At 30.7% G+C, this 20,155-nt stretch overlaps 1 protein-coding gene across 1 annotated transcript in view; it reads left to right on the forward strand.

Moving 5' to 3' along the window:
• Window positions 1–534: 534 nt before the first annotated feature.
• LOC130442593 (diacylglycerol kinase 1) overlaps window positions 535–20,155 on the forward strand; it is a 358,993-nt gene continuing 339,372 nt past the window's right edge. Inside the window, exon 1 of the mRNA XM_056776853.1 lies at window positions 535–691. The gene's annotated coding sequence lies outside the window, so the exon portion shown is untranslated. The remainder of the gene's footprint in view (window positions 692–20,155) is intronic.

Genomic DNA, 20,155 nt, shown 5'->3' on the forward strand with positions numbered 1-20,155 from the left:
AACAGTATTTATTCAATAAGATCGGTAGTATTCCATTTATTAATGTCCAAGACTTCGAGAATTTTTGCCATATTTCGGTTCATAATTTATTCACAGTATATTCGATCACACCTCGTAAGCGAATTTTTTTTATAATTAGCAACATGAATTTCCACAGAGTAAGAAGTATGAAATTTTTGATCATTTATTAAACACAATCGACATTTTTGCTATTTGTTCATAATAGATACGATTATATACATATAATTTATTTATTCCAAATAACAGCTCTCATTAAAATGATATAACCAATATCAAAAGACTCGAATATTTATTCAACAGAAAGATACATTAATTATAAAATGTTCACAAATGATATCGATCGTACTGCTTTGTTGATACAGAATTCTTAGGTTTCTTCTATTTATTGACGTTCCGGAAAATCACGACTTTCGTCTAGTGGCTAGTAGATGGCTAGGCACAAGGATACCCGGCTGTATCCATAGCAACAACAGCTTCCAAAGGCAGCACACGTCGAACTTATAAGTTGCCGGCGATTTGGTTGTTCCCGTGTTCCGCAGTGAAGCAAAAACTTTGGTGAGTAGGGAAGGAGGAATAAGTTCGCGTATAGTGACTCGTTCTCGCGCTTAACTCGAAAATTGAACATTAACTGTCGTTGTGTTTTGGTATTTTAGGCGAAATGTCACTAAAAGTAAGCTGAATGTTTGCTTAAAATTATTCGTGCTAACACATTTTTTATATTTGAAAGTATATTTTTAACTTTTGTATAAAATTTCCTTGTTTTTATCGCATAGATGTATATTAAATTTTACGGTTTTGAAAATTTATAGTGTATTTATTTTTGCCGAAGCATGAAATTTTCTAACAGATGCGAAAGAATATTTTTAGGAACGCCAAAAATGCCATAAAACTAGTATTTGAAATCCACCAGCTGAATGATCAGCTGGCTATTTTATGATCTAACCAAACAACATACTTTATGAAAACGGTTAAAACAAAAATATTTACGTAATTCATCTCAATTTAAAATTAAATTCTCTTATATTTTATGCTTATGATATACTAAGTTTTTTTAAATACACATAAACATCGCATTTATTCATTTTAGGTAAAACACAGATAGACATTAATTTCTTGTCAGTAAAATAGATCACGTGCAATTTCTTTCAAAGAATGAAATACAACCTGTTGGCTCAATATTTGACAGATGTTGGTTTTCAAATTATAATTATTTGGGCACACCCCTCTATATTTTCTATGCTTAAATAAATATTTCACTGTGTTTTTAAGAATAAACAAAATAATCCAATACATAACATGTAAAACTCGTAGATATTTATTGTACAGAATGACATTTTCAGCTGCTATAGACAATTCAAAACCATGTCCAAAGCCACGTCACCCTTATTTTTTTGGAGGACATTGAATAGCTTATTTGAAAATGACTGATAGCTCATATTAGTGAATTATATATATATATATATATATATATATATATATATATATATATATATATATATATATATATATATATATATATATATATATATATATATATATAAGTGAATTACTAAAATGATCAATTTAGAATTATAAATTATAAACACAAAATTAGAGTAGGTAAGAATGTAATCTCCACAAGCATAAAATATTTATAATAAATGATTAATTTAAGTAGCCCTTAACTTTCTTAGCAAGGATTAAAATTCATCGATAGAAACTGTTGTGCAAAATGTAAATTATATTAGTTAAAATATTTCTGTTTGTATAGTCCTGTGATAATTACGCACAGAATTGTTAGTTCCGTAATGGTAGGGTATTTGGTGGAAAATAGATTTATATTGATTTTTATTCATTGTAAAAGTATTAAAAATTTCTGAAACAAACATTTTTTCCCATTATTTTTTAAAAACAATAATATTTAATTGAAGAAACTCATAAAATTTAAACATTTTGTCTTGTAATTGGAAACAGATGGTGACGTCACTAAATAGTGAACTTTTGATGACGTCGATTAATGTTATTTAATTCTCTTTGTTTTGATTATCAATGTATCAGTAATTCTGTTGAAGTTATGAATTATTTATTATAAAGTTAAAAAAAATATATAACAGTTTATACTTACATCAAAGTGATATTCGCAAATATGAAGTCACTGAATATCTTCGAGCAAGTTTAACCAACCACATTGTTCGTTCTTTTATTGCCGTAAACTATTCACAAGCTTACCATGTTCTGACGTCAGTGCACCGCCATATTAGTAATGAGCTTTTTAGCGAGAATTTAAACCGAAAATTCAAAAACTTGATTTTGAATATGATGACCATTAAAAAAATCATATAGTAGTAATAGTACTGCAAGTCAACAATCAGGTGAGTCAAAATATGCTTCGTAGGCTTCACAGAGAATGTGAGGTTTCTTTAGTTTGTATTCTACATTTCAAACTTCAATAAATTAACCGCATACCTTATCTTAACATAAAAAATCCACTCTGATCGCGCTTTATGCCAAAAAAGACATTTTCATTTCGTTTTTGTGCAAAGAGTAGTGTTATTTATAGATTCCAGAATTTTCAATGCACACTGCTGTCGAATCGAAATTCGAAATGCGATTTTATATACAATTCTAGTAGTTCACGATGTTTGCATATCTAATATAAAATTATTTGTAATATTTTCAAATGCAACATCTGAATAACTCCATTGTCTACAATACTTTTTTACTATAATTGAATCGACAAAAACAGATTTTTAATAATTTGCATTAAGCCTTGAACACACGAGGACATTAGACGACCTGTTGATTATGCGTTAGGAAAAAGTTGTACTGTACACATGACAGCGCTAGACGCCGAGGTTTTGCTCAATCGACACCAGTCAAATAATAGAGTTTTAAGAGTTAACTTGTGTTGGGTAAGCAAAGAAGATAGGGAAGGTGATGAATACATCCTCTAATAAATGACAGACTATCCACGGGTTCATTATTATTATTAAATATCATCATTCATTATTAAAAACAGAGAGTTTCTTAATCAAACTAGTATGAGTATAATTTTTTCAATCAAAGGTGATTTATCACCTTGTAAACAGGTAAAAATGGATATGGTGTCACCTAAAGCAAAACTCGTTGTAACATTTAGGTATTTCCATTTTGAATTTACTATTAGAATAAGTCAAAGCTACATAAAATTTAGTTATACGAGGTCTGGCTATTAAATAACGAGACTGGTTACGAAAAGGGTTATCTTGTAAAAATTATTTTACATTCGAATGCTCCCCTTCAATATACTCCCCTCCCCTCGCCACACATATTTCCATACGTTTTTTATATTGATCGAAGCAGTGCTATAAGTTTTTTTTGATGCGGTCCTTTAGGAGCTCTGCCGTTTTTTGCTTTACCGCTTCCATCGACTCAAATTGGGTCCATTTCAAAGCAGATCTTTTTCTAACCTTTCAAGGAAATCTGAGCAGAACCGTTGTCGCAAGAGCTTTTCGTCAGGAGTCTGATTTTTTGGTACCAACTTCGCACAGACTTTTGTCATGTGTAATTCCTCGTGTAAAATTTTTCTAATCTTTTCTTTATCGACGTTTACAGCTCCGGCAACCATCTGGATTCTCATTTGACGATCTGCACGTACAATTTGGTTCATTTTGGTCAGTGTTTCCGGAGTTGAAACAATCACAGGGCGACCTGGACGCTGGTCATCTTTAGTGCTCTCTCGGCACTCAATAAAGCGCTTACACCACTCAAAAACACGGGCACGAGATAGAGAATTGCCCCCATAAGTCTCTTGTGATAATTTATAGTATTCCTTCGGAGTTTTTTCAATTTAACGATAAATTTGAGATTGATACGTCGCTCCTGTTTTTCACATGTCACACATGATTTTCGATACGAGGAAAAAACAAGTCACTGTACAAATATAGTGACGGAAACTTGTTTTGGGACGTGCATAGACAAGATATCTAGAAACCAAATGCACCACTCGTTTTTTACCCCATCCGTCTAGGGCGCCCTCTAGGCGAAAGTCTCGTTATTTAATAGCTAGACCTCGTACACGTTAAACAAAATTGGATTTGCCAGTGAAATTACACTATCGGTTGGTGAAAGGTCAGGCTGATTTAATAAGTGTGTCCATTGCTTCTTGGCTAATCAAACCAAACCAAACCTCTCGACTGGTATAATCCTGTATCGATTGACTTTGTATTCACTGGACCCGTAATAAAATGGACTGTAGAACTGGGAAGGGTGAGAGAGATGACCCTGAGCTTTTTGTTTTTTAAGATTAACACTTTTATTGACAACATCCATAAACTCTTGGGCAACAGAATTAATATTTAACCATTTGTTCTCAGTTTTTTAACTGTCAGCACTGGTTTCAGCTGGAGCTGATTGTGAATCCTCGAATTTCATTTATTCTTCTACCGAACTGTTGCTTTCTACACTGCAGATTTGAACGCTGTTCGTTTCTTTAAGTCCCTTGTACGAGAAGTTTTATCTAATATGTCTCCACTTTTCCTGTAATGTATTTCATAAAAATAAATATAAATCATTTGACATGTACTAGATATTTTATTCAATTCAGCATGGAATTCACTACACCTAAAAAATAGCCGTTGGTCACATTTTAACTATCTCAAAAATAGAATGTTTAGCTTAGTTCTCAAGCCTATATGTATTCCCTCTGTCTTAGAAGAGAGGTCGAAGGAAATACCAAAGAATTCCTAAACTACACAAACTTTCTTGTTGCTTAGAAGCAGTGGACGGAAAATACATAAGAATTATGCTACCTTCTGAAACCAGATCTCTTTATCATAACTAGAAACATTTCTTTTCAACCATTCTTCTAGTTGCGTGTGATGTAAATTATTGGTTCCTGTGTGTTAATATTGGGGCATATGGCATAAGTAATGATTTGTTAATATTTAAGGAATCGTTGTTTTACAAAAATCTGGTGAAACATTTAACGTTCTGGCATCCACACCAATAATTGTAAATCTAAGATCTTTTCGTCCTATCAAAACACATAATGTGTCCTTACGCAGAAAAGCAAATTTCTAATGTAAAAAAAAGATAGTTTTGAATTTTGACATATTCCACAGACCTCTAAATGACGGAATACATTCCACTGAGTCAATTATTGAGGCCGTATTCTACAAAATAATGCTAAATGATGAGATAGTGTCAGGAAAGAAAATACTTGATATCAAACAGCATCTTAAATTATTAGTACAGGGCAAGTACCTCCAGCAAGTAAATACGCAAAACTGTGAGAGACAACACACGGCACAATACTTTGTTCACAAAGGGACACAATGCAATACCATATGGTGTTGGTGTATTTTGTAAATAACATTATTTCACAAGACTGATCAACTTTAACAAAGTTAGTTAGGTTAGTTTCCAAAATACAAGACGTCTTCCTAATTGTAATATTCAGTCTAGTACAATATAAAATTACGGTGTTTTGGGATTTCTCAAATACATATTGTCGTCTAAACTCAACTGTATAATTACCAAATGTTGTCTTCCGTTCCAACGTACTATGTTCACCACCAAAGGTGTCTATCAACTCCTTCCAAGCTAACTTTTTAACGTTCTGTTTTTGCAATCTGTACCCTCCATATCTCGTATTTCCGTTTTTCAACTTTATAAGTATCTCTACATCCAATGTCCTGGATTCTATTTTGAGAAAGAACTTGTTCGCGAAATACACAGTCAACAAAAGCGTGCGTTGTCTGATCATGTATATGTTGCAATGCCTACTCTAGTAACTCAAATCGCCCTGAAAACGGGACCGTTATAATGAAAATACGGCTACATGCAAACAGATCAGACGATATACTTTATTCAAATAATTAAAACAGAAGTAACAGTCACAATAAGTGAACTAAGGAAAAAATAGGAAAGAACGATAAAAAATATAGAGCAATACTTAACAGACGTTGGAAAATTAAGAAAAGGAAACAAAATGTTTTTTTATTTGGGCGAAACATGGATAAATGCAGGATATTTCCTAAAAATAGTTTTGCAGTTTCAAATGCTTGTCAGTTCGTCTACAGGCTTAATATTTCTAAATAATAGTTGTTCATTGTGTTGAATTACCATTAGTATTATAGGAGATAAATGATTTAATAATTAACGCTAGTTAGAATTTGCTCAACATTCTACCAAAGACTGTCATGAACAAATGACAACTGATGCTTTTGAGAAGTTTTTCAGTCAAATGATAGATTCCTTACAGTAATAGTAATAGGTAAATGCCAGTTTACCATTCAAAGGTAAAGGAACTGTTACCTAACGCTAAATGGAAGTAGCAAAAACTCTCCGATTGACTAATAAACAAAAAAGGTGGCGGAAGATGTTTTATTCCTAAAAGAGTTATTGCAGTTATGTAAACAACTTACGTTTAGACCAACGCCCTCATGTGTACAAGGCCTTAACTAGCGATATGATTGATGTATATAAAATAAGGGTAAATACAAACAGATCAGATGATATACTTTATTCAAAACGTTTTTGTGAGCTTTACATAGATTCATTTCATGACCATTGTGTTTTGAATTTCTATTTATTTAACGCCTAATATTATATCAATGTTGATATCAATCCCTGCAATAAACTGAATTCCAGAGTAAACAATTTATTTATTGGTATATTGATACAAAGAACAATTTATATACCTACATACGTATTGAAATTGGATATAATTCAATTTATATTTTATTATGTAGAGGTATAATATATGGGAAAAAGTTAATTTATTATTCATACTTATTTATTTTGTTATTAAATCTTTGAGATTATTTCATTCATACAAATTAATACGCTATCTTTAACTCATGAAGTAATAACACATGGAAACCACTATTGTATTATAAAAATAGATTTTAAATTGATATTTCGATATTTGTATGCGATAATTTTCATATTAGTTCGAAAATAATAATATCGGTCGACAGATTTTTTAATGAAAACATTAAAAAATTAAACTTTTTCTCTTATTTTTATTAGAGACTAAAATAATGTTACTTTTTATATCCTTCGAAATTGTGTCGATAGGAGCCAACGAAAGGTCAATAGTCCAAATTTCGAACGACAAACTGTAAACTCCAAAACTAGAAGTGCTGACAGAAAACATAAAGGTATATCATATCAAACCACCAAAAACTACCCCTTTTATTGTATAAACCGAATATCTCATCCAACCAGCGTGTGGACCGTAGTAATTTATATTATGATAGCGGGAACAATCGCAGACTTTGCCTACAAGATATTCAGTATCAAAGAGATAACATCCCAAGCTGCAGTGGTTTCATCACCGTCAATCTAACTTTCTCTCTCTTTGAAACCCCCGCTAGGAGTTATTTCTGCTCATTTGACGACACATAAGAAGATAAAAGAAGTTGCAAGCCTTGTAGTTAACCAAAGATGTTTCATTAATTATCGATCTATTGTTCATTCCTTTTGTAATCACTAAATTAATTAGTGATTGCTCTCTCTTTTACTGAATGTGAAGTTTTAATTACAAAAAATTGAAAAAAAATTTTTTATCTGGTCTTAATGCGTCATCTTTAGTTCTAGTACGGGATTATGCATCAATGATTGGAAAATAAAAGTGTTATTAATTTATTCTTGTTAAAATCTGAGGAATTCTGATGATATGAAAAATTGAACGAGTTTGTTTCATTTTAAAAAACTACCTCTCCATCACATTTATATGCAACTTTCCTAAATCTACTTATGTAATGAACGGCTAAGTCTATTTACAATCACGAATTTAATATTCTTAACATTATATACAATAATGTATTCAGTTAACAGTAGTTAGGTTGATTTCAACTGTACAGATTTAGCTCTTGATCTCTTGGATATCAAAAATCCTGCTTGTGTGTTCCTGTGTTCATCATTTTTTAATTTATACAAACTTACATCCCCTTCTTAATCAGTTCGAATGTGATGAAATACCTATTATTTTTTACCATCAGATTAACACAAAACTAGAAAATTGTACTTTCAAAATCTCATTCAAATTTCCATCTTCTATTTGACCACCTTAGGGGTAGAAAATCTAAAAATCATTTTTTTTGGAAGATCATATTGTAAAGGGCTGAAGATTCCAATCAGCAGATAGTGATATGCAAATTGTGAATTGTTTTGGTTAAAAATTAACATTTTAGTTTGTTTTGTCTTGCTAGTATAACACATAAAATTATTAGTTGTCAAATACTAAGCCATAAAAAGTGTTATTAACCAACTGAATTTGTGCGATAAAAATGCTACAAATTAAATTTCTGGGTGCAATTACATCATGCATATGAAAATAGTTCAATTCCTAAGAAAGTGGTATTCGGCCTCAGTTAAAGTATATAAATAACTGGTACTAACATAAGGTGAACAATTAATATTAAATTGGACGTCACCAGCTTTTTAACGAACGAAGTTAAAAGAATCACCAGACACGATTCCTCAAATTAATATTTATTTCTGAGAACAATAAAAAAGGTTTCATCAAATAATAAATTCATTAAAAAGTAATAAAATTTGCATTAACTGCGCATCAAAGAAAGAACAAGGGATAAAAAGCAGTTATAAAATTAAAAACAACTATTAATTCAAAATATTTAAGTGGTCCAACTAAAACCTGGCAGCTATAGAACAGCGAAAAAAAATAGAAGGGACAGGAACACAGATAGAAATTACTAAAGAATGAAACGAGTAGGCATAACATAACTGGATATAAAATAGCTTGTGTTCTAGCATATACAAAATTTATATTTTATAGAATAAAATAGTCATGCACAAATCTGTTCTATTCTGTTCGTTCTGTTCCCCAAAATAAATAGAAAATACGAGTTCACACGGAAATAAGCATACACAATTTGCTTGAAATAAAAGGAAAAAAGATATTTGAAATTTTTTTGAGCACTATTTGTTAGAAGCAAAATTAAAAAGATATAAGAAACCGTGTCACCATCAAATTTACTTTGATTTCAACCTTAATTAGGTGTTGTAGAATGTAGATAGAGGATAGAATCGAAACGGGGGTTTTCTTGAATTTTCCGATACGAGTAGGAGGTCCACATGACCACTGAGCCACAATAAGTAAACAAAGGAATATTCAAATTATTTGAAGAAAAACATAACAGGCCGAACGGCATGTTACCATAGACTATTATGAATCAACAAATAGAAAGAAAAGTACAATTACATTCTTTATAAACAAATATACTTAGTTTGGAAAAACTTGTATTAGACGACACTTTGTTAAACTTTGGAAGAGACAAATTGAGAAAAACTTGATAGGAATTAGACTTTGATTGGGAAAGAACTATAAAAAATATAGAGCAATACTTGAGAGACATTAGAAAAACATTAAAAGAAGAAAACATGTTTTTTTATTTGGGTGAAACATATATAAGTGAGGGACATTTTCTAAAAAAAGTTTTGCAAAGTTAACTCCTTATAAATGATCTTCAGTTTGTCTACTGGCTCAAAATTTCCAAATAGTAGTTGTTCAATTACGTTTGATATTAATAACGTATGAGATAAATGATTTATTAATCGCTCAAAATTCTACTAAATAATGCCAAGAACAAATGACTGTAAATGTTTTTAAGAAATTTCTCTGTCAAATGATAGATTCCTTACAGACTAATTATGTAATAGTTAGCTTACTGCCATGGTAGATGTTTTATTCATAAAAGAGTTATTGAAGTTATGTAAAAAACATTTATCATAATTTAAGAAGAATAATGTAGATGAAATAGTAAAGGATCATAGAGTTAAATGTTTCGGTATATATATTGAGACGACGATTCAGCAGGTAAACATTTCAAGATATTTTATAGAAGAGAAAAAAATTCTGGAAACATTATATATTAACAGAATAAACAATAGAACCAATTATTTTTCTCTGGGAAGTGAGAGAACTTATTATGATGTGGTTACATTGGGAGTAAAAGAATTTATTTAAGTATGTACTTTTGTATTTGTATTAGCCCATTAAAGCCCAAGTTATTTTTTTTTTTTGAGAAAAATTATTGTTTATAAATATATTTATTCGTATTGCCCCCTTATAATGCCTTGAAAGAAAATCCTTCATGAGCTCTATAAAGGACCGTCTTCATTTGAAAATGCTGGACCAATGTAATGTGTAATCATTTACAAATGACTTTTTTTGAAACTTGTGTTTATACATTTATTATTTACAAATTATCTCAAGTTAAAATAGCAATGTCAAATTTTATTTATAATTTTTATTAAAATACTTTAGAAATAATGTTATACAAAAAGTAACGTTATACTTTTAGCAATACTCGTTCACTGGGAAGTTTATGATAGCCAGAGGAAATAAGAAACCAAAAAAAACTTTTGATTTCGACAATTGTAACGCAGTAGTTGTGATTTATCCTCACTTCCTTTGCGTAGCAATTTGTTTCTACCACTATAAGTTCAAAGATGTCATTAGTAAAAAGCTGCTCAAATTTGTCAACTGGACTTGAATCTACCGAGATAGTCTTTACTTGCTCCAAACAATCATTCGCTGTATTTGCGCTTTTCTGCAGTATACTTAGGATTTATATTTATCCAATTTATGTGATTTTAGCGTTATCATTTTTCTCCTCGCTATTTTGTTAAGATCAATTTCAATGGATGCTGTAATATCTGAGACAATCGGTAAAAATAATTCTTCTTCATCAAAGTTTTCTTCGTTCGTTCATTCATCTACTTCAGGGGGCAAAGCAATTATATTCGCCTTAATTTCTTCGGAAAGTAAATATTAATGAGCTTCCTCTAGAATTTTATAAACCTTTGGACACTTCTTCGATATTTTTGAATATGAAAACTAAAATTGAAATAAAAAAATATAAATAATATCTATTCTAATACCACTTCAAATAAAGTGAAATAGTTGTTTTTCTATATGCGATATTATATCTCGGGCAATCCCAGCGTCCTCATATGAGGACGTTAAGTTTACTGCAAGAATTTTGACAATAAAATTGAAATATTTTTCACCAAAAATCATTATTGCGTAATCTCAAAGTATTGTTCTATATAGTTATGAGCAAGAAACATCTTATCTTATATTTGGATAGTCTTATTACCCGTAGTAGCAACACGTGTCAAATTTCCAAAAAAAAGAAATGCCAACGAAAACAATTTTTCAATCATAACCCATCATGAAGAAATGAAAGTGCACTACGTTATTTGTTAAATGTTAGAGACATATCAGCTAAATTCTAAATAAAAATGTAAAATAAAATAACAAAATAGCAAAAGTCTTACTATCCTAAAACGAGGACGCTGGATGCTAAAGGCTTGATTAATGACGCTGTATCCGAAATACAAAGATTTTTATGTAATAAAAGTTAATGATTTCACAAAAATTCGGTTGTGTGTATGTTCATTATTGAATTTTGGTCATGGTCATGCTAAGTCCAGTAAAAATTTAGAGAAAAAGTATCAGAATTTACTTTTTCTCAGTCTTACACTCACAATACACTGTTTGACGCGCGTTTTGATAACCAAGTTATCGTCTTCAGAGAAGCGTTCGAATTCGTCATTTATATATAACAAGTTGGTTTGAGGTACAATTGGAAATGAAAACAATTTTAGATTTACTATGAACCTCTATGTAAATTGGAGAGCATCTGAGTATCGTATGAACTATATAAAACTTTCCAATAGAAGAAGGTGTAAGAAATTGCATTTCATTTTTTTTATTTAAAGCAAGCAAATACGATATTAAACGAAATAGTTTAGTTATTTTGAAAGAAGATTGGTAGCTTAGGACCAAATGCAGACAGACTATATTTTCTCTGAGTTCCAAGAATACTTAAAATTCCTCAGACAAGGTGAAGGTATTTGTAAACAATGAAGAAACATATGTCAGGAATTTCTTGAGATGATTATGTACGGGGCGATCGAAGGAAAAGGACTCATTGGTAGAAACATTCCTGGTTGAACAGCATAAGGGATTGGATGAACCTATGATTACTATGTGTTTTTCAAAGATGTTCAAGATAAAAGGGACTATGCCAGATATCAGTAAATGAAGAATAAAAAGATAAAAGCTTCCATAAACAGTTTAACTACAACATAGGTATAGGAATTTCGACAATAATCTACTAAACTAAAAAATTGTGCCACTTTTGGTCTAGTTAACAAATTCTTTCTAGGTCAAAACTTTTTCTTCTTCTCCTAAAAGTATGGTTGAAATGTTTCGATTTGGAATCGCATGTAGAAAGCTTTTGGAAAAATTGAGGGCCGCTCGCAAAAATTGCAAAAGTGAAACAATTAACTGGTGTTTTCTCAAAAATTATTTCAGATATTTCAAATCTGAAATAAACAATAAAATTTTATTTTTGTCTACACAATGAAATAAAAACAACCATCTTATGAAAAATTATTTACATTCTTTATCGCATTTCTTCAAAAACTTACCTCAATCAAATTTTTTGTAGAAGGCGAAAAAGTTTTGAACTAGAAAACACTTATTGACCAGTCTGTAAAATAATTTCGATTCGTAATTCTTACAAAGATTGATAGCGCTTATTTAAAAAATATTTTCGTGACAACTTATTTTTGGCCTCAATTAGGTAAAATTGCAGAATTTCAATGTAGGTCAAGTATCGCCTGGTAAATATAAATAAAATATATAAGGCACAAAATTGTTATCTGCGCATGATCTTTGGTGTAGGCAACGGAGAATTCTGCATACAAATTGGTTGAGATTTATCGTTTTATTATGGAAAACAGAACGAATCCCCATTTTCTTGTAATAAACCGTATTATGGTATTCAACGATACGCCATCACATGGTACTCATAAACCTAATTTATTTTCATATATCATATCGTCGCGGTTGAAATTTTTGCGATATTTTTTGTAGTTGGAATATATGCTTGATAAAATCAAGAATAAATTAATTCACTTTAAATATAGACAACTTATCATTACTAAAAAGTAGTACTCAAAATGTCGCCAAACATGTTAAATTTTGATAGGCTTCTTATTGTATAATCTTTTTTGATTTGTTTTTGTGTCATTAATACACGTAAACACTTGAATTTATTATCAAAACATTCATTTCCGTTTTTATACATAACTAATTTATACTTTCACTTCTGTAACTGATAAATCTTGACAATCTTTTCTACTTACTTTAGTATATCCAATATTGACCTTCTTCTTTTTCGAGAGACATGCATAAAGAAACACATTATCGTTAGGGCTGTCTATAGCATTATTGAAATTCATTATTCGTCGATATATTCATAGCTTGATTGTCCTCTTATAGGAAGGGAATACAAACGGCACTTTATTGTATTGTAATGCTTTTCTCATTTATTTGTACGATTTATATCCGTGCGGTGAATTAATACACTGTCTCTTACGTTCTTAATTGATTTAAACACTATACACTAAACTAATTTATAATAATTCACTTATCAGTATCACTTAACTAACTTGAATAATTTATTTGAATTTTTCGATTACTTTGCTGCTAAACTGAACTAAACTGCTCTACATAAACTCTTTGGATATCTAAAAATAATTCTCCATACATTTAGAAAAAAAAAACAAATAAATAAATAGGCCTTCCTAGAAATTATTAAAAGAAACAATGTAAATAAACCGCTGGCTACAGAAAGTTATATAAAAACAAAGATCAAACAAATTCCGGGTATTTCATCATATGCGGCGCCTTCGCCGATATTTGAATTCTACTCTGTCCAAGCAGGACCACCTCCAGGGCGGAAATGAGCTCGTAACAGTATCTTTGATTGCAGTAAGTGAATAAAAGTTAGAATGGAATCCTCCCATACTGCAAATACTATGTACTACCACCTCTATATTCACAATTATATTATCTTCTGCTAATTTCGAACATTTATCGTCTTCAGGTACCACAGGTGAACTGTTTACCTTGTAATACCTCAGCTTAAAGCTTTAATACTGAATTTACTAACGGCATAATTGGTCCATTATTATTTTAACGGAGTATAAAAAAATTCTCAATCTAAATCGTTATTTAATCAACTATAATTTTTACTAAAAAAAGGACAAAGCCAAAAAACTACCCAAAGCACAAGTTGCTTATCTAACGTCAATCAAAATATCAATTAAAGTTTTGTCAGATACATTAAATTTAAGGTAAAAAAGTTTTGTAAGAAAACCTGACGCACGAAAATTTTCTTAGGATGTGGATTTGAAACGATAATAATTATGTGATTTGCTAAATGTAAAATACGCAGACAGATCTATCAGCCAATGAACAGTGAGTAAAATTAATAAGAAAATTAGAGAAACCTGTTCATGTTACAAATCTTTAAAATGCAATGGACCAAAAGTATAAGAAAAAGTGAAACTTGTACTGGGCGTTAATCTTCATAATATAAGGTTGGCAACTAAGTATTGTCGCTTTTTAGTGATAGAGAGTCTTGCATTATTTTTTGAATAACTTATGTTAGTGCTGTACTTTGCCGTTTGTCACGTGAAATTTATCACATTGACTATCAGTTGTGGGTTAATTTTAAATTGAGTGCAGAAATGAACATTTTAAAAGCTGCTGCTGTTCTCAAAGAAATATGTGGGGTTTATGATACAGAGTGCTTAACAGAGTGTACGTGTTAGAATTGGTATAAAAAATTCCGTTCTGGAGATATTTCCCTCAAAGATGAGCAACGTTCTGGTTGGCCTACTGTTGATGTTGATGTTGATGAGGACCAAATTAAAGTCATAATTGAAGAGGAGCGTCATATAACTGGTTGCGAAGAGGTTACATGTATCGCACACAACAATTGAAAAACACTTTAAATGTCATGTGCTAGTTAAGAAGCTTTATATTTGGGTATATGACGAATTGAAAGAAATTAATTTGATACAAAGAATCAAAATTTGCGAAATGCACCTTAAACGAAATGAAGATGATCCCTTCTTGAAAAGAATCATCAATGGTGATGAAAAATGAGCCGTGTACAGTAATATACTGAAAATGATCATGGAGTAAACACGATGAGCTAGTACAAACCACATTGAAAGCTGAAAAACAACAAAAAAAAGCTCATGCTGTCAGTTTGGTGGGATAACAAAGTTATTGGGTTTTTTGAGCTGCTTACAAAGAACAAAACAATCCATTCTGATATTTACTGGCAACAATTAATGAAACTAGATAAAGCAATCAAAGAAAACCGGCAAGAGTTGTCAAATCGGAAAGGTTTAGTGCTCTATCATGATAATGCAAGGCCTCACACGTCTTTGGCAACTTGTGGAAAACTATTGGAGCTTCGCTGGGAAGTGATGCCACGTTCCCCACAAAGCCCTGATCTGTCACCATCTGATTACCATTTAATTCGAAGTTTTCACAAATGACGATGACCTTGCACTTAGTTCAGTTTTTTGCTGATAAGGACCAGCAATTTTATGAGCGCGGAATCATGAAGCTGAAGGAAAAATGGCAAAAGGTCATTGAGCAAAATGGAAAATATGTAATTGATTAAAAACTATTATTTGTTAAAAAAGTGTTTTATTCCATACTAGAAAACCAAATTAACTTTGTCGCCAACCAATTATTTTTACTTTACACCAAATTATAGCATTTTGCAACAATCGGTAGTAGGTATTTTGAACTACGAAAAATAAATACCACCCATTCAAAATTCAGTTACATAAAGAATTCAACGATGAAGCAATTTTATGACATTTTTCAGAATGAATTCCACGTTTTATTAAACAAACTATGTTTTCTAACAGACTATTACTGGCCTAAATAATTCAGCAAGTTTCCAAAATTGTATATTGGAGAGAGGATAATCCCTGCTGGATGAATGAACGTCATACTCAACACCTTAAAAAAATCAATGTCTCGGCAGGCATAATTGATGACCCAAACCACGAAATATAAATTACTTGTAAGAAATACTTAGCGACGAAGTTATGGCATTATAAGCAATTAATTTAGCTGTAATTTTGCAGTTCGCTTAATGTAAAATCATTTTCTGGAAATCACTTTTCTAAACGAGTATGATAATGCTGAATACATTATTAAAAAACTTTCAAATCAGGTATTAGAGGATTCAAATTTCAATTTTCGCGCACTTTTACAAAATAGACATTTTAAACAATCTGTTTCATAATCTAGTCGTGCTCTGTAAATTATTACGCGAAACTTCATCTTTGAACTCTACAAATCGAATATTCTACAAAACTCACACTATTTTCAGTTTCAAATCTCAAGCACGGTCGTGACACAATGAATGTGTAAGCTCTATTGAATTTTTTAATGAGATTCATTTCTTTAAATCTCGCTTTTGTCAAATGTACCACAAAGAGGAAGTATATTCAGATGAACATACCTTTATTAGTGCTGTTTCTCGCGAATTTTCAACAATAAAAGTTGAGGTTGAAAAAATTTGAATAATATAGGATTCCAAAAATGTATTAATTACAAAAGGAATATTGGGATTTTTTTATTACACATGTTAAGTGGGAATTTAAATAATAAAACCATTAGTTTCTATACACATAGTACTGTGAACTTCACCGATTCAAAATATTTCTAGATTTTTAAATACTTTCCACAGTTTTACGGATATTTCAATAGCATATGAAATTACGTATTAAAGTAGACATCATTCATGACTGGTTGATGTACTTCACGAGGAGATGCTTTTGCAGATGTCAACCCTTCTTCTTGATAATTGAATTTGCTGAATATAATTTTCATTGAAATCTATTAAAATGGGATAAAATTACCTTTGTTTACTTCTCTGACGTTGACCAAATTTGGGGAAACTGTTTGAATTTACTATGAAGGTATCAGCATGTTAAGAAATCAATTGAATTCTTAAGAAATATCTGATAAGATCTCTAATATAATAAACCCAAATACGTTGTGAAAGTTATTTATTTCGATAATACATATTTAGCATAATCATCTACCACAATATTATTCAAATAGCATCTATTGCACCATTATAGTGTAAAGGAGCGTCGTCCTATTGCAATATTATTTCCAAATGACCGATTAGATTATATTCCAAAATTTAAAAGATTTACGATTCTATTCCATGTTGCAACATGTTCAGATTCACCGCACTAGTTGAATCAGTATTTGAAAAGTTATGGAAAACTCTGTGGTTTCCCACGATACCTGCTGAAACATTAACTTTCTTGGAAACTGAGTATATGTTTCACGAAACATATGAGGAGATATGTAACTCCAATACTTCATATTCTGTGTATTTATATACACATTTACATTTGAATCGAAACTACTTTTGTCACTAAAACAAATTGCTGATGGTTTATCTTCGTGTTCATATTTTCACAAATTTCCATTCTTTGGTCATGGCAGTCGTTTAAGACTACTAAAATTTGTTTTTCCAACATTATATGAACTATAATTTAACTGATACCGATTTGTTAAAGAAGTACGATCTACTATTACTCCTGCTATTTTCGTTCCTCATGATAAATCTGAAATAATTTCAAATCATTGATACTACCCTTACCTTCAAACGTAAGGAAAATTTACTGGAATAATTCCTTGAAACGGGGTGATTGGGAAACCTCTTATTGAAGATATATTTTGCTGCATAAATATTTTGCCATTTAATCATCTAAGGCACGTATCATATTGCTTCTTAAAACACTTAAACGTCGGCTCACGATATCTTGACAAATTATTAGATGAACAAAAATTTAAAAATTACGAAATGTACAGTTGAACGTTCAATTAGTTAATACAAATTATTGAAATTGAAAATTATAAAAACGTCCAAATTTATACAAAGGCAGATCTTTAATTTTAAATTTTAAGATTAACTGATTCAATTCATCACAGGTTTGTTTTTTTGAAGAGTCTCCAAAACTATATTAAACTAAATTATTAGCCACAATCACCTTGTGATGTAATCTTTGATAAAAATATGTATATATGTAAATGTATAATACAGGATGTCATGTACACTGCAACTTAAATGATCTATAATCTTCCCTTTTCTACGCTCCCAGGTGTAACGCTCTGGACTTCTTTAGTTTCTTACTCACTTGGAGAGAATGTAGGCAAAGGTTTCGTCTTCTACATAGCAGAATTTGTATGTGAATCTAATATCTTAATATATTTAATAAGTCTTCTTTTGATATAGGTTTCCATAAGTATGTTTCTCTATTTCAACCCCTGTAATTTTTTTGACAAATAAGTCATATATCAAATAGTAATCTTTACAACCCTTAATATTCTGTTTTCTTTCACTAGTTTTTTTTATAAATGATCCCAAAGACGAGACGAATCTATTGTCTCGTTGATTATTATTTTTTATTTCTTATTTTCTATGTATTCTTTTCAATTTATTATTATAATTTTTTTAATGCCCACTTGCATAATCAGATACCGATCTCTTAATTTCGTGATATGAATCTTCCTACAATATTTTCCTTATTTATTAAGGAATGTGTCACGTATTTTGATAGTGATCTTGATTTTGTTTCATTTGATTTCTTTGGTTTTCTTTCTTATTCGCATCGGTATGGGTAGTAACGGAAGCTCCTTAGATCATCTTATACTGATCTACGCTACTCTATAAACATTCGCTAAAAATTTATAACACAACGTTGCTTTTGATGTGAGTTACTCATTGTTATGACACTACTAACAACATGTAGGTATTTATCAATATAGTTGGTATTTAAATAAAAACTAATCAAGATAAAAATAACTATTTCATTCCAGCAGTTATAAATACCACAACCAAAAGGTCTGTATACACTTCCTACATTATTCTAGTCATTGTAACTATGTTATGATGTTTATTTTGATACGTTTCATAAAATAGAAATGTGGATGAACCGTAAACCTATAAAAGTGAATAATAATAGTCAATGATGAGGAAACGTTATAAAAATGACCACACTGTAAAATATACAACTGGTAATGATGGCAGTTCATGAATTTATATAGCCCATTTCCAGGTTATTTGTCGCTTGGAACGAGAAATTCTATAAAAGTTGAAGGAAGTAACATCACATCTAACCATGGTTGTTTGTAAACAACTTTTCCACTTTTATTAAATTCGCGAACAAATGGAATTGCTAGACTTGATGACTGAAATTTTTATAGTAAAGATGAATAATAATTTTAGATCTGTCATTGACCGATTTTCGCGTTTTGAAAATCAATAATCTACAAAAATCTGCAAAAGGAATTGTAGTTATTCTTGATAAGGGAGGAGTTGTTTTTACAAAAAGTTTTCACCCAAAATACAAATCTGGCATTAGAATTGTGTACATCCTGGATAACTTTTCAACTTCAAAAAGAGTTCACTATTAAATGAAATGGGGATTAGGTTCAATACCTAAGTGAGCCTACTGAATTGACGTATATCTATAATCATTGTTGTTCTAGACCACAATGCAACTAGGCAAATATTTGATTAGCCCCTCTGAACAGACGAAATGTGGCATGTGGCTTCTAAACTCACAACGAAAAGACATTTTTTCCATCAAGTCTATATACTTAGTCCAGCGATTCTTACTTTTCTAAATAATATTACCTGCCTTTTTCCTCAAAATAGGTATTTACTGTGGGTGGTCTACCAATTCTAACTGCAATTTTGGAAATAGAAATCACCGAGGTGTTGTCTCCATAGAAAACTACTTTCTTTTCCTTCAAACGGAGTAGCTTTTTGCAATTTCTTTCTTTATTTTATCTAGCATTGCGGTGTGATACTCTGCTTTTGTTTCACCTTTTTGAAGATAGTCTATCAATACAATTCCAATGCCTTTTTGAATCAGGTTCCCTCTTCGTAATACACTGTCGTGTGGTTTTTCTATTTTAAGAGTTGACTTTCTAACCTTAATCTGACGAAGATTGTTCGTAACCATTTAGTGAACTTTTTCGATGATATAGTTGGTTGTTGCAGAATTTGGTCGTCGTGACCAGTCGCCAGTCAATCCGATTGGTCCACATTAAATATAACGAAAAATGTCAAGCGTTGGTCAATGGTAATATTTTTAAAATATTGGTGGAATCAAGTCCTTCACCTTGGTAATAATTTGAAATCGATACGAAGGAGACAAGTTCTATAATAATTGGATGATGAATTAACGATTGGGGAACTGAACCAAAAAAGTTTTAAAACTGTAT

The sequence above is a fragment of the Diorhabda sublineata genome, chromosome 4 (assembly GCF_026230105.1).
Source record: "Diorhabda sublineata isolate icDioSubl1.1 chromosome 4, icDioSubl1.1, whole genome shotgun sequence".
Taxonomy (NCBI): domain Eukaryota; kingdom Metazoa; phylum Arthropoda; class Insecta; order Coleoptera; family Chrysomelidae; genus Diorhabda; species Diorhabda sublineata.